The 14,010-nt window shown below is 39.5% G+C and overlaps 1 long non-coding RNA gene across 2 annotated transcripts in view; it reads left to right on the top strand.

The window, feature by feature from the left end:
• The first annotated feature begins 1,884 nt into the window (after positions 1-1,884).
• LOC306666241 overlaps positions 1,885-14,010 on the top strand; it is a 44,516-nt gene continuing 32,390 nt past the window's right edge. For both annotated transcript variants that reach the window (XR_013765245.1, XR_013765246.1), the window contains exons 1-2: positions 1,885-2,290; positions 5,275-5,391. This is a non-coding gene — a long non-coding RNA (uncharacterized lncRNA). The remainder of the gene's footprint in view (positions 2,291-5,274; positions 5,392-14,010) is intronic.

Raw genomic sequence — 14,010 nt, 5'->3', positions numbered from 1 at the left:
GAAAGGACAATGACCCTTAGTTTCCTTTAATTTTCTCCTGCTTACTGAAGGAGACCCATGTTGCAAACATTTGCAACTGGAAGCATAAAGTCAAGAATGAAATTATATCCTAGAAGATAGAACATTCTGGAAAGGTAGAATTTTGCTGATGCATAAAAGCTCAATTTGAAAAATACAGAACTGTATGAATATTTAGATGTGCCCAAATACAAACGCCTCATCCGGAAATAAGATTAAAAAGACATCTCCTCATCATGTGAGAGAAACCCCAGTGACTGGGGAAATCTTGATGAAGCTGCATATCTAGGAAAGGAGATGAGCTGATTTTTGACTTGGAGAAAAAGGAGAATAGAAACCATGTTTCTGTTTTTTAACAATGGTGGCTACCCACTCCAAAATGAAGACAGTTTCAGTGTTTTAGTATAGTTCCTAAAGTAGTTATCCCATTTTTCTTGAACAAAATACTTAATAAAACTGCATAGATGTCACCAAAAGGAATTTGTTTCATTAGCCCGTTGCAATTTTTACTTTTATTTTGGAGGGAGGGGTACCAGGAGTTGAACTCAGACACATCTTGTCTGAGACAAATTGTTCAGGGCCTTGCTAAATTGCTGAGGCTGGCTTTTGGGAAATTTCTAATGCTAGAAATATCTTCAAAAATGCAGAACCAAAATTCTTCTGGAATAAAAAAATTCATACTCTATTTACAGATATGGAGCGCCTCAAATATTCAACAGCACACCCAGTATTGTGTCTCTAGATAAGAAATTAGATGCATACGTCATCGTGGATCAACACTTTCTACAAGTGCACACATTTGGTGGCAAAAATATTTTAGGGTCATCTAAATTGTCAGAAATCATATTTGGGCCTTAATCACCCACTTCTCAAAATTAGGCATCACGAAACAATTGGAAAATATTAGCATCCTTTTTAATGACACAGAACCTCACTTGTTTTTTAGAATATTTTAAATATGTTTGATTGTTCTTCATGGAGAAGTTTCAGTTTTTAAAGCCCATTCTTAAAATAATTTCAAAGATAAAGTTATTGGGTGCGGCACTTGGCTTATTTAATAGTAATTCTTGTCAGCTGAATGAGTAAATCTTTGCATTTTTAAGATACAGAATACTTATATACAGTTATTAGAGCTGTTTTGCACAATCAGCCTTGTCAGCCAAGGTGAAAAATTGAAATACTAGATAAGTTTTTGAATTCCACAATTCGAATGACACAATTGTACGGTGGATTATGGAAGAACTCCCCCTCCTCAATGTCTCTACGAGCAAAAACCTCAGAACCCTTTTGCTAGTTTGCTTACTCTTAGCCAAATGGGAGGGTAACAGTTCTCGACCCCCTGAGTTAAACTCAGGATCCTGGAGGATCGATGTCCAGTCTTGACATGCCTACTGTGTCTAGCACAGCAAGTTATGCAGTCTCTCATTTCCTCTACCAATATGGAACTCTAAAGATCAGGGTCTTACAGCAATTGCTGTCATGAACTATACATATAAAATAGAAAGCAGTCTTATTAAAATTTTGGAGACTCTTCTTTGGCTGTTTGTTTATTAGAAATCAGTTTTTTAAATTAACTGGGGAAAAAAATTATACCATATTCCCTCAATTTTAAAAAACAGATTTTAGTACTTCTGTCATTTAGTACATACCTGAAATACTTCAGATGATTTGATATGGTGGCAAGACTTATTTGCCAATAATCTATTAAGTTTTATTATCTTACAATTAATAGCAACTTAAAAATCAAGGAAATAAAGTACTTTTTCTGCAAAATTTTTGCATAATTTACTTACTTTGTTGAGTAAACATATTTATGTCATTGGTTTTATACTCTTTCTGTGAAAGAATTTCCAGGCTGGTGCTATGATGCACACCTGTAATCCCAGCTACTCAGAAGGCTGAGGCAGGAGGATCAGAAGTTTGGAGCTAGCCTGGGCAAATTAACAAAACTCGGTCTCAAATAAAAAGGGTTGGGAAAGCAACTAAGTGATAGTGCTTTCTGGGTGTCAATCCCCAGTCCTGGGGAGCAGAAGGAGGGGAGGAGCACATTTCCAGTAAAATTAGTAAATTACACCCAAAATTTGGAGTACAGTGTTAATGCTGATTTATTTTTGTACCAGGATCCACCAAGTTTCCACATATTCTTACTGTACCTCCAGGAAGGATGAAGAATCACTGTACTAGACGTTACTGTGAAGATTTTCATTCAAACTCCCCACAGTTCACTCGAGTTGAAGAGGAACTCCTTAAGTAACATCCTACCACCAAAATGGTTTGTGCTCTCAAAATATGCTCTTGAAACATTTAGAAAAGCCATTCTCCTTCCTTCTATTTAATAATTTGGCTAGCTGGTATGTGTCAAAGGCTCAGAGAGCACAGCTATAATCATGAAGACCTTAGCAGCCTGAAAATTTAGAGACTAGAAATTATAGGGTGGAGGCTATCCAAAAAGGTATCTATATCTAGTCCAAACTACTTTTATAGAAGCAGCTGCTAAAGAAAGGAAGGGTAGGCACTAGCTGGTCAAATGATTACAGAGCCAAGATTGTGAGATTTGATGAAAACTCTACATCCTGGTACCAAAATACTTTCTTGCAGTGTAAATTGTTCAAGTTCAGAACAACTTACATTCAACCCACAGTCCCTGGCTCAGTCAAAACATCTATTATAAGAACTTAAGTGCTTACAAATCACTTCTAAATAATGTCTTTAAACTTCTATTCCACCCCCAACTCCTGCCAAAAAAAAGTTATCTACAGTTTAGGAAAAAAAAAATTAATTCCACTACAGACAGCAAAAAATATATTCCCATCAACATCTCTTCCCAGTAACTATATATTCATCTCCATTTTTCTTTAAAAGATACTTTTCCTTTCTCAATAATGAAATCACATGTTTAATATCCGCTATGTCACAATCCTGCAGTTGAGGATTAATGAGTAACAACATAAAATTCTACCCAGTCATCATCCTTCCAAGCACGTCACATTTTACACATAGAATACTCAGAAATGCTGTAGATTAGATATATTCATAAAGAATGGCTTTTATCACAAATTGGCATGAGCGAGGAAAAGCAGCAAACCTTGGTGTGACAGAGGTAGATTATTCTTTGAGTTTTCACACACACACTATAACATATTGCCACTTCCGCTTACACAGAAGTAGTTTTAAAATTTTTCCAGAAGGTGAATATAACCTTCCAAGTCTTTGAGTTTAAATCTCACTATGATATTCTGGGAAATTTATATCACTATAAGTTATCAAGGATTCAAATCAAGGCAGTAGAGCAACGTTTTTAGTCACAAAAAATGAGACATATATCAGAATTCTCCCTATTGTAAGCCTGCCCAGCTCAAAAGTAATATTGGTGGCAACCTTGCAGAGATCATCAAAATACAACTGTGGTGAGTGAATGGATACATCACTTGAAGAAAACAAAGTGAAATGGGCAGAGCTATCTTGGATTTCAGTTCTTTCAAGAGAGACTGCCTTTACATTATTCTATGCAGTCTATTGGGAACATTCATATATTAGAGGAATATAAAAAATTCAGTAGAATCACCATCAAACATTTTTTTAAAGACTTTTTCAAAGGTCTCAGTCTAGAGTAAAAATGCTACCACCTCAATGTGAACGAGAGGTATAAAATGAGCCCATCTGAGACTCATCCATGAATCTAAGAGCAGGTACTAGGGCCAGCGCTGGCCTCCACAGGATGCTTTGATGATGACTAGTAGGCTTGTCTCAAACATAATTATCAGCCCATGGCTCCATTAAAGTCACATGTGGGGTCATACTACACAGTCACAGACTCACTTCTATCAAATACCTGGGATGGGTCAGATTCAACCCAGGTCTTAGTTTATTTTCCATTAGCATGGACAAATGTGCATCTATTTACAATACCAATAATTGGATCATAAATGCAAAGATCAAACATAAAAATATACTCCAACGCTAAGGGAACAGCTGGAAAAGAGAAATATTTCCAAGGTTTACAAGGAAGAAAACCCAATTAAACAGAGTGCAACTTTCCCCCAAGCTTTCTATATTAACCATTTATTATTTTGTAATTAGAGAAAATGTGAGTGAACATACATCAAGACATACCACCACGTCAGCTCCTGAATCAGGGTGGGTAGAGTGGGGTTTTCTACAGGAGGGTGAACAAATGCTAAGACAGATTCTGGCTGACTGCTCATGAAAGTCAGGGTGTGTTCACAAAGTGCTATGAAGTTATACAAGAAGAGCACAGGCTTCTGTTCTACAGCACAATAGGTGACTACAATTCACAACGATCTATTGTATATCTAATAAAGAACTACAAGAGAAGAGTTTGAAGTTTCCCAACACAAAGAAATGATAACCAATTAGGCACAGTGGCACACGCCTGTAATCCCAGTAGCTCGAAGGCTGAGGCAGGAGGATGGTAGGTCTGAAGCTAGCCTCAGCAACTTAGCAAGACCCTGACTCAAAATAAAAAAGGGCTGGGGATGTAGCTTAGTGGTTAAGTACACTTGAGTTCAATCCCTGATACCAATGGGGGGGGGGGTGGCGGGGAGAAATGATAACCATTTAAGGAGGTTATAGGCAGGAAAATTGCACCAATTTGATCATTACACATTATATATCAAATTATCACACTATAACCCATAAAATATGTATAGTTATTGTATGTCAATTAAGCAAAAAACACTTTAAAAAGTAATATATACCAGGCATGGTGGCATAGTCCTGTAAATCCCAGCAACTCAGGAGGCCTGAGGCAGGAAGATCACAAATTTGAGGCCAATCTCAGCAACTTAGCAACCTTCAGCATCTTGGCAAGACCCTGTCTAAAATATATATATTTTTTAAAAGGCGGTGGCAGGCTGAGAATGTAACTCAGTGGTAGAACTCCCCCAAGTTCAAATCCCCAGTACCACTAAACACAAGATGGAGAAGAAAGGTAAGATTAGAAGCTCCCACAAAAATACATAAATTTATACTAAATGTTTAGGGACTCGTAGTGCCAAGCAAGTATTTAGTCTACATTCCACCAGTAGTACAAACAATCCAAGGTAAGTGAGCAAGAGATAGTAGTAATATAATCAGATCTATGCAAAGAAAGAACCCTCTGCTTGGCTAAGAATATCATGGTGGGAGGAAAAGGTGGGAGATCAGTTAGCAGGCCATTATGGTAGAGCATATGGTATGGCAGGGTGCTGTGACATGAGAGCTGTGACAGATCTATCTATGCCTCATCTCCCCCAGTTCATGCTACACATGACAATGCAAAGAAACATGCTGGCAATGGAATCCTTAGGACCTGGCAGAATGTGGGAACCCAAATGAAAGGAATCTGAAATTGCAATACAGTTTCTAACCTAGGTGAGTGAAGATGTCTAACAAATGGTGAGAAGACAGGCCCTGATGTGACCCATAGCAGGAAGGCCTCAGCAACCTGTGGTCATGAAGTACTTGGATGATAGATTGAAAAAAAAAAAAAAAAAAAAATGTAAACATTCTTTTGCTATCTGAAGTCTTGGTCTCTAGCCCAAAGAGTACTTCTCCTGCATCGGCCTTATTGATGAGAGCTGCATTGACCCATTTATCAAGGATGCTTACTTTCCACACTGGAAGTCCCCATAGATCCATTCATTTTGGAAACCTATTCAGTTTTAATTAAGGATAAAGGGTTAAGGAGAGTAGAAAGAAATGTAGATTTATTGAGCATCTATGAAATTTCAGGCACTTGCTAAGCAGGCCCTTTAAGACAATTTTTTGTGGGAGGGGGTGGTACTAGAAATTGATGATCCCAAGACGCTTTACCACTGAGCTACATCCCAGCCACCCCCCACCCCCGGCCTTTCTTTTTTTTTTTTTTTTTTTTGAGACAGAGTCTTGCCAAGTTTCCCAGGGTGGCCTTGAACACATGATCCTCCTGAGTAAGTGGATTTACAGGCAATGCACAACTGCTCCAGGCTTATTTTGTCTTATTCTTCATTTGACAGACAGGGCTGCAAAATCTCTAGGAGGGATCAGTTAATTAACTGTCTAACATCAGCCAGCCCTGGCAGAGTCTGGAAATAGGCTAACCCAACTCAGAAATCTAACTGCAACTCCTCATAACATTCACCCATATCTTCTCCATTTAGATTTGTTGATCATTGATTAGTCATCTGATCCTTTTCAGCCTACTTAAAAATGGGAATACAGATCTGTACCACCATGCCCAGTCATAATCACAAGGACTCAGGAGGTTGAGGCACGAGGATCACAAGTCTGAGGTCAGCCTGCAACTCAGCAAGATCTTATCTCAAAGTAAAAACCATAAAGGGCTGAAGATGTAGATCAATGGTAGAATAACCCTTTGTTCATCCCCAGTACCACACATACACACACACAATTATTAAATAGAAAGGAAAGACTAAGGATAAAATAAATTTCATAATTGAAGAATTTCAGCTAGACTCAAAATTATAAAGTTTTCCAGAGCACCTATCCATGATTCCACCCCAGATATTTAAGGTTGCCAGGTTTAATATCCACCATCTAATGGCTCCATTACAATATAATACTAATAACATGTTTTTGTGTTTGTGCCAAGCTCTGAGGTTTCAGTACTGATCTTTAATTTCCGATCATCCTCGTAGTTTTATTCTATCCTAACCAAAGAATAGTATGATTTATGGATCGTGGTATTTTTGAACGTTTGGTTTATACCATCTTGAATCCATTTTCTGTGAACAATAAGATGAGGAAAACATCTGCTTCCAAAAGTGCTAGGCCAGGTGATATAACATCCTTTTCCCTCTTCCTTTTCCTCTTCTTTAAATAGAGGTCCATCCTTGTTTACAGGATGAGGGCAAGAGGTAAAATTCTTTCCAAAAAAGGATACAGCGTGTTATGTTGCTCTTAAGATATCGTGTAAAATTGTTACACAGGCTGCCTGAGGAGGTTTATCAACAAAGAGTAGCTAAGCTCTTCCCTGCGTCAATAGTTACCTGGAAGAAGCCCAGCGAAGCCCTGGAGGATCCTCTAAAATCAAGGGCTCCAGGGACACCTCTCTCAACTTCTGCCACTAAGCCTGCTTCTGAACCTGTGGAAGAGGCTTATTTCCACCTAACAGGGCTGTTCTAAAGTACAAATAAGCTGGCGAGGGACAGAGGGAGACAAAAGAGCAGACATTCATTGGATTTTGTTCACTGAATATCTACACAGTACACAACTCCAATATCAATGTTTTGTTCCCAGACAGGGACACTGCAACTCAAAGATGAACAGCTAGGAAAACTATGCTCAGATGTAAAAAGGATAAAAGGAAACAAATCAGAATAAAATTTCTTTGATCCCAAAATCCATGCTTTTCCCCTCCCATCGTCCTGCATATAATGCGCTAGAGGCATTATTAAGGTGAATTTAGTCTCATCACAGGAGCTTGCCACGTCTAACAGACGTGTCTCTTTTTAGACCCACCATTCATCACCTTGCAAAGCACTGGTAAGGAAAGAACACTGCTGACCATATTGATGCCACCAGTAGGTTGCGCCCATTTCAGAGATGTTCTTGTGTGAATGAGACAAATACACATCTCAGAATCAACAAAACACAGAAAGAGTAAAAACAATCGATTTTGCCAAAAAGTTACAAACTTAGTTCTTTTAAGGTTTACCAGGACTTTTAAAACTTTCATAAATGCTATTGATAGCTAGGCCTGTGGCATATGCCCTTAATCTCAGTGACTCAGAGTGACTGAGGCAGGAGGATTGCAAGCTCAAGTCTACACGGGGCCACTGAGTGAGACCCTGTCTCAAAAATAAAAAAGGGTCTGGGGATAGCTCAATGGTAGAGCATCCCTGGGTTAAATCCCCAGTACTGCAAAAAAATATATAATATTGACAGTCATTGACTCAGTCCGTCATTTATCCATTTGTTTAATTTATACACACTCTGTCCTGACCCTCAAGAATAAGAAGCATGTTACCAATAAATAGCAATCAAGTGCTCTGGTTATGGAGAGAGAAAACAGCAAAGGCAAGAATGAGCATGAAGCATGAAGTAGGTAATTCTTTCAGAAATGGAACAAGTTGTCAACCTTTCTATGATGAACACAAAGTTCAGGTTAGCTATGTTTACTTACCTCCTTTTTTTGGGGGGGGGGGGTACACAAATGATTGACTTCAAATACAAAGCACTCATTTTAATATAAAACCCCCACTCTAGAATTTTTTTCTTTTGATAGAACTGGATGTTGAACTGAGGGGTCTCTACCACTGAGCTACAACCCTTCTTTGCTTTGAGACAGGGTCTTGCTAAGTTGCTGCAGTTGGCCTCAAACTTGAAATCCTCATATCTCTGCCTCCAGAGTGGCTGGGATTACAGGCCAGAGCCACAACACCCAGCTCCTTCATCTTTAAGCCTTGTTGCCTTTCCAAGTAACACAGGAGTTTTTGCAGTGGTTGGTGCCTTCATCAGTACAGGCCCAGACCTGGATTCCTCCAAACTCTGTATATTACCACCTTCTTCGGTCACATTCCCTGATGTGGTGGTAGGACTCCTGGACATCTGGGATTTGGGCTGCATTTTCTGAGCCAGTTCTGCTAGGACAAATTCATGGGCTTTTGTTTTTATATATTTTGGTTTGTTTTGGCTTTTGTTGTTGTTGTATTATAAAGGCATATGGCTGAATCACTAAGGGAGTCCTAGAGACCCACTGTTATGTCCTGAATCATGTAAGGGCTCATTTTTTCTCAGATTTGTTTTACACCTACCAGTGAATTTATTGTAGCCTGACAGACTTTTCAGTTAGAAATAATCATTCATTTATGCATTTTTGTGTTTGTTTAATTATTGCTACTGGGAGTCAGCTTTGGTGCACGCTAAGCAAGAACCTTCCAACTGAGCTATTCTCCCACTCCATAGTCATTCATTTCTGAATATCAAAGCCACTTCTTGTCACACTGATTGATGAAGAAAATCACACCAGGTGCAGTGGCACACACCTATAATCCCAGTGTATGGGGAGGCTGGGGCAGGAGGATCTCAAATTTGAGGCCATTCACTACAACTTAGTAAGACCCTGTCTCAAAAGATATAACGGACTGGGAATGTACCTCACTGGTAAAAGGAGGAAAAACCTCCAGCACCAGAAAAAAAAGAAAATCCTTAAATGCCTTTTGATGGTTTTAGAACTTTCTCTTTACTCTTTACTTCCTGAATGTGAGGTCACCAAATTGGCCCTAAATATCATCCCTGGCATAAATATCGATTGATTTGTTTATTATTCTGTGAGGCTGTGTTTCTTGGCCACTTGTCAATTTATTCACTGGGCAAATACTTCTGACACACCACTACTAGTGTGAGGCACTTGATGTACTTTACTAATAAGATGAAATACACTTTACATACACACAAACCAAATTCTTACATCCCTCAGTTAAAATAAATGGACTCATTAAAATGTCAATTATATGCTACTCCGTACTAGTTTTCATTTGTTACCTCAATACATCCTCACCTCTGCTTCCATTTAACAAATGGGGAAATGAAAAGCTTCATCAGAAATATGCAGCAATTTATAGGTATTTGAACCCAAGTCTTCTGACTCTACTTCAGGTCTACAGCCTATTTATCAAACCACACTGTTCATGATATCTATCCAGAGGGATGTTATGGTAGGTTAGAAGTTCTAGTCTCTAGGTTTGTGTTGTGTAGGTTTGAGTATTGTGGTGTCATTCATGAAACTACAGAGCACAGTTTAAAAGCAACTGCAGTATTCCAAACTCTGTTCAGTCTCCTTCAATTAAATAGACAAGATTCCCAATGCTTCTTTACATTTGACAAAGGAAGTGCTGTGGATTCATATTTTAACCCATGAGTGGTTCATTCATTCTCCCTGTAATTAGCTAGGCTTACCCTTGTAAGGGAAGCTTTAAGCCATATTCCTCAGACATCATATGTGCTAAAGTTCCACTATTGTCACTGGAACCTCATTAACAATGAATTCCAGATCCATAACACAGAATTCTTCCAAAGGTGATGACTCCCTTTTACATTGAAATAACACTTGGTCCCAATAACTCCATCTTGGGTCTGAGTCAACTATGTAGCAAAGCATTTGCCTACTGGCTTACTATCCTCCTGCTATGGTTTAGCTATGAGGCAACCCCCAAAAGTTCATGTGTGAGACAACGCAAGAAAGTTTGAAGGTGAAAGGATTGAGTCTTAACATAATCAGTGCATTAATTCCCTAATATGGATTAACTGGGTGGTAAGTGTAGGCAGGTAGGGTATGGCTGGAGGAAGTGGGTCCCTAGGGTCCTGCCTTTGGAGTTTATATTTTGTCTGTGGTGAGGGAAGTCTGTTTCCTGGTGCAATGTCCTGAGCTACTTTCCTCCACCACATTCTTCTGCCATGATGTTCTGTCTCACCTCGGGCCCCAAAAAATGAAGTTGGCCGTGTGTAGACTAAGACCTCTGAAGCCATGAGCCCCAAAGTAAAATTTTCCTCCTCTAATCATTCTTGTTAGGTCTTTCGGTCAAAAGAGGCAAAAAAGCTAACTAAAACACCTCCTCTGTCTCCCTATAAGAGGATTTTAAGGCTGTCCTTTGAGGCATTTTGAGTATATGTGGTTTCAGGAATTGAACCCAGGGCCTTGCTCGTGCCAGGCAAGTGCTCCAACCTTGAGCTCCATCCCTAGCACTTTTTATTTTGGAACAGGGTCTCACTAACTTACCCAGCTTGGCCTCTGCCTCCTCCTGCCTCTGCCTCTCAAGTATCTTCCAGGTATTTTAGATGAGTGTTGCAAAATTATATATGTATCCTAGCATTTTAAAAAGCAAAAGCCTTTATTTTTCACAGGAAAAAAAATATATTAACTTAGATCTCCCTTTGACATCCTCTAGAAAGGACCAGTTACTGAGTATGCACACACTTCAACATACTATCACTGCATCTGTAAACATGATCTCTGAGAATAAGTCCAGTACGCTGTTAGACCAATGCCATGCTACACTGCAGTTATTTACATTCCTTACCACCCCTCTGTTCTCCACACACTCAGACTCTATAGGACTGCCCATTCCTTGAGGGGAGAAGGTTCTGACAGGTTCCCTATTCAATGTAACTTCTAGTACATAGTCATTCAATCATATTTGTCGCCAAAGCAAATGCCATTGATGTGACCAGAGACAAGAGGACTTCAAGAGTCCTGCTTCTGCACTAAGGCAGTGGATGGGTTGCTATAAACCCCGACAACAACAGAACAAAAATGAAGTAGTTTTGGATCCTTGCTAGAAAATTGTTTGACTGCTAAGATGAACGCTGCAAGTCTGTGGTAAGAATAAGCTGCTATTCTGAATCAGGCATTGTTCATATGACCCTACATCACCTGTGAAGGCAAAGTAATGTCAACTACACCTTCTGAAATAGGAAGGAAAATGATCACATGCATTCAATTCTTCTATCTCCCCTCTCCTAAAGAAACAATCACTATCACATTAGAATTGACTAATTTGTCAATAGTCACAACCTATCTTTGTCTTACTGAGCCACAGAATTCATGATAAAAATGCATCAAGAACAGAGTCCAAAATACTCTACAGCACAGCACTGAATTACCACTTGCATCTCTAATCAACAACTATAATTAAGCCTAATTATAAATTACAAGTATCTAATTTTAGGAGACCTTTGCATTATAAATCCTAGATGTTAGAGACGTTATCAATTTAGCTACTTGAAATTCCTCCAGGGCCAAGAACTTCCTTTATGCATGCTTGCTTCTTGAGTTTGTCCTCCTAAAAGCTTTTTTTTTTTTTTTTCCTTTAAAGTGATACTGGGATGGAACCCAGGGTGAGTTGCCACTGAGCTACCTATTGAGCCCTTTTGAGACAGGGTCATGCTGAGGCTGGAGAAACAATTTTGACCTAGAACATATACAAGTGCATAGCAGAGAACATAATCCCCTGGTTTGTAGCTTTGAACCACCATCAATTATGTTTCTGGAACATTTTCAACTAGAGTTGTGATGCTTATCTTTGCTTGAAGTAACAGCATAAAAAAGTGAGGAGAAACTCTTACATTCATTTGCAAGGTGATGGCCCAATGTTATCCTGCCAAGTTTTCTAATGTGTGAAATGAGGGGTCAACACTGCACACAGGAACCCCTGTACTCTTCCTGTCTCCAACATGGTGGGTGTATGATATAATTATGACAGATTTCACTGATGGGATGGTGGCCCACACTTCGCACGTCAGCAGCTCACATAGAAATGATGGTGACAGCCGTCGCCTGATTAAAGGAACAGTGTCCAAACATCCCTGACCTCTGGAGATACTGGACAGCCAAGAATGACAAGCAACTAGATAGGGGGAAAATGTTCCCTTTTCTGGCCTCTAACTCCTTGAAAGGTCTTTGCTAGGAAACTGCAGATCACTAAGGAGCTGCAGGATAACAGCCTTAGTGAGTTAGTATAACCACCTCCTGGAACAGAAGCAGGGGTAGCATTATTGGTCATTCCTGAAACTCATAAGGCACCAAACATACTTCAAGTACAAGGGCCTATGTGCATAGTTATCCTATTGAGAGGAAGGTGCCCTAGCACAGACTTGCTTGGAGAAGACAGCTAATATCAGGGGTGATCTTTTTGTTTAGGGTAGATTTTATCTCAGGGTTTTCAGCAGCTCGTGTCATATGACAGTGAGTTAGTCACCACACTTTGAGTGCAGTCATCTCTCTGCCTGCCATGCTGACCATCCTGCCTACAGGCCCTGGAAGCAAGGTAGCCGACTAGTCCTCAACAGTCAACACTATACCATCTACCTCCGCCAGAGCTAATGCTGATGCCAGGGACATTGGGGTGAAGAAAACTGCTGGGCTCAGGAGTTCTGCTTCAGTATTGCTGTTCCAGAAAACCCATCAAGTCTGTAGCTTTGTGCAAGTTCGCTGTCTGTGCCTCAAGTCCCTCAGCAAGTAGCAAAAGGGTTAGATCACACGGACTCTCTGGTCCCCTCCACCTTGGCCAACCGTCACCACCATCATATCCATCATCCGTCATGAGGGCACCACTCATTAGGCTTGCTTATTGCATGCCTGGCACCCAGAGCACCTTTCAATCATCATCTATTTCAATTCTTAAAATAGGCAATGATACTGTCCCATTTAATAGATTAAAAACTAGGACTCAAAAATAGTTTACAAAGGATGCTATCTCTGCTTAGACCTTCTGAAGTCTTTAAATCAAAGACTGCATTTTGTTTAAGTCACAAATTCAAATAGCAAACACACATATACACACACCAAAAAAATATATATATTGAAAATAAAATGAAATAAAGTATTTTTATAACCATTCCATCTTAAGTGATGACTTCACTTTTTACTCTGCCTTTTAAACTGCCAAATCAAGCAAATAGATTCATTATGTTAAACACAATGTTGCATAAATCTAGATGATTCCTCTGACAGGCCTCTAAGAAGGTGTGTGACATTGATATGCAGGTACTGAAATCAAAAGCAGCCTCAGGAAAACCAACCTTCTGTATAGGGACCCGGTGTTCAAAAACATCTCTGTCAGGGTGACTCCACTTCAGTGCCAAATGTTTTTCATTCACCTGTCATTTTCATCAAGCATTAATTTGCAAAAAAGCGATGCTTCTTCCAGTTTCCATAACAAGGTGAACTTTTAGCTTTAATTTGGTTGCCACCTGCTGGCTAAAAAACAAAAATCTTCCCTGTGAAGAAAAAAATTGCTTGGTGACTCAGAAGGACAAATGTAAACAAATGAAATCCACATCAGATGATGCGGGAGAACTCAGGTCATCTTACAGAGGGGAAAAGGGACTGGTATTTAACCTGTCTATGGAGAACCAGGTGCTACACCTGGGTGTGAAGCACCCAGTTACATTTCATCAGCTCCAACCCCTGGGACAAGCAGCCATTTTGAAGAGGAGAACACAAGCCACTAGCTTCAGATGACAGCACCGCAAAGTGACAATCAATTCAAA

Source organism: Sciurus vulgaris, assembly GCF_902686455.1.
Source record: "Sciurus vulgaris genome assembly, chromosome: 7".
Taxonomy (NCBI): domain Eukaryota; kingdom Metazoa; phylum Chordata; class Mammalia; order Rodentia; family Sciuridae; genus Sciurus; species Sciurus vulgaris.
This window is presented reverse-complemented; position numbering and strand designations above follow the sequence as displayed.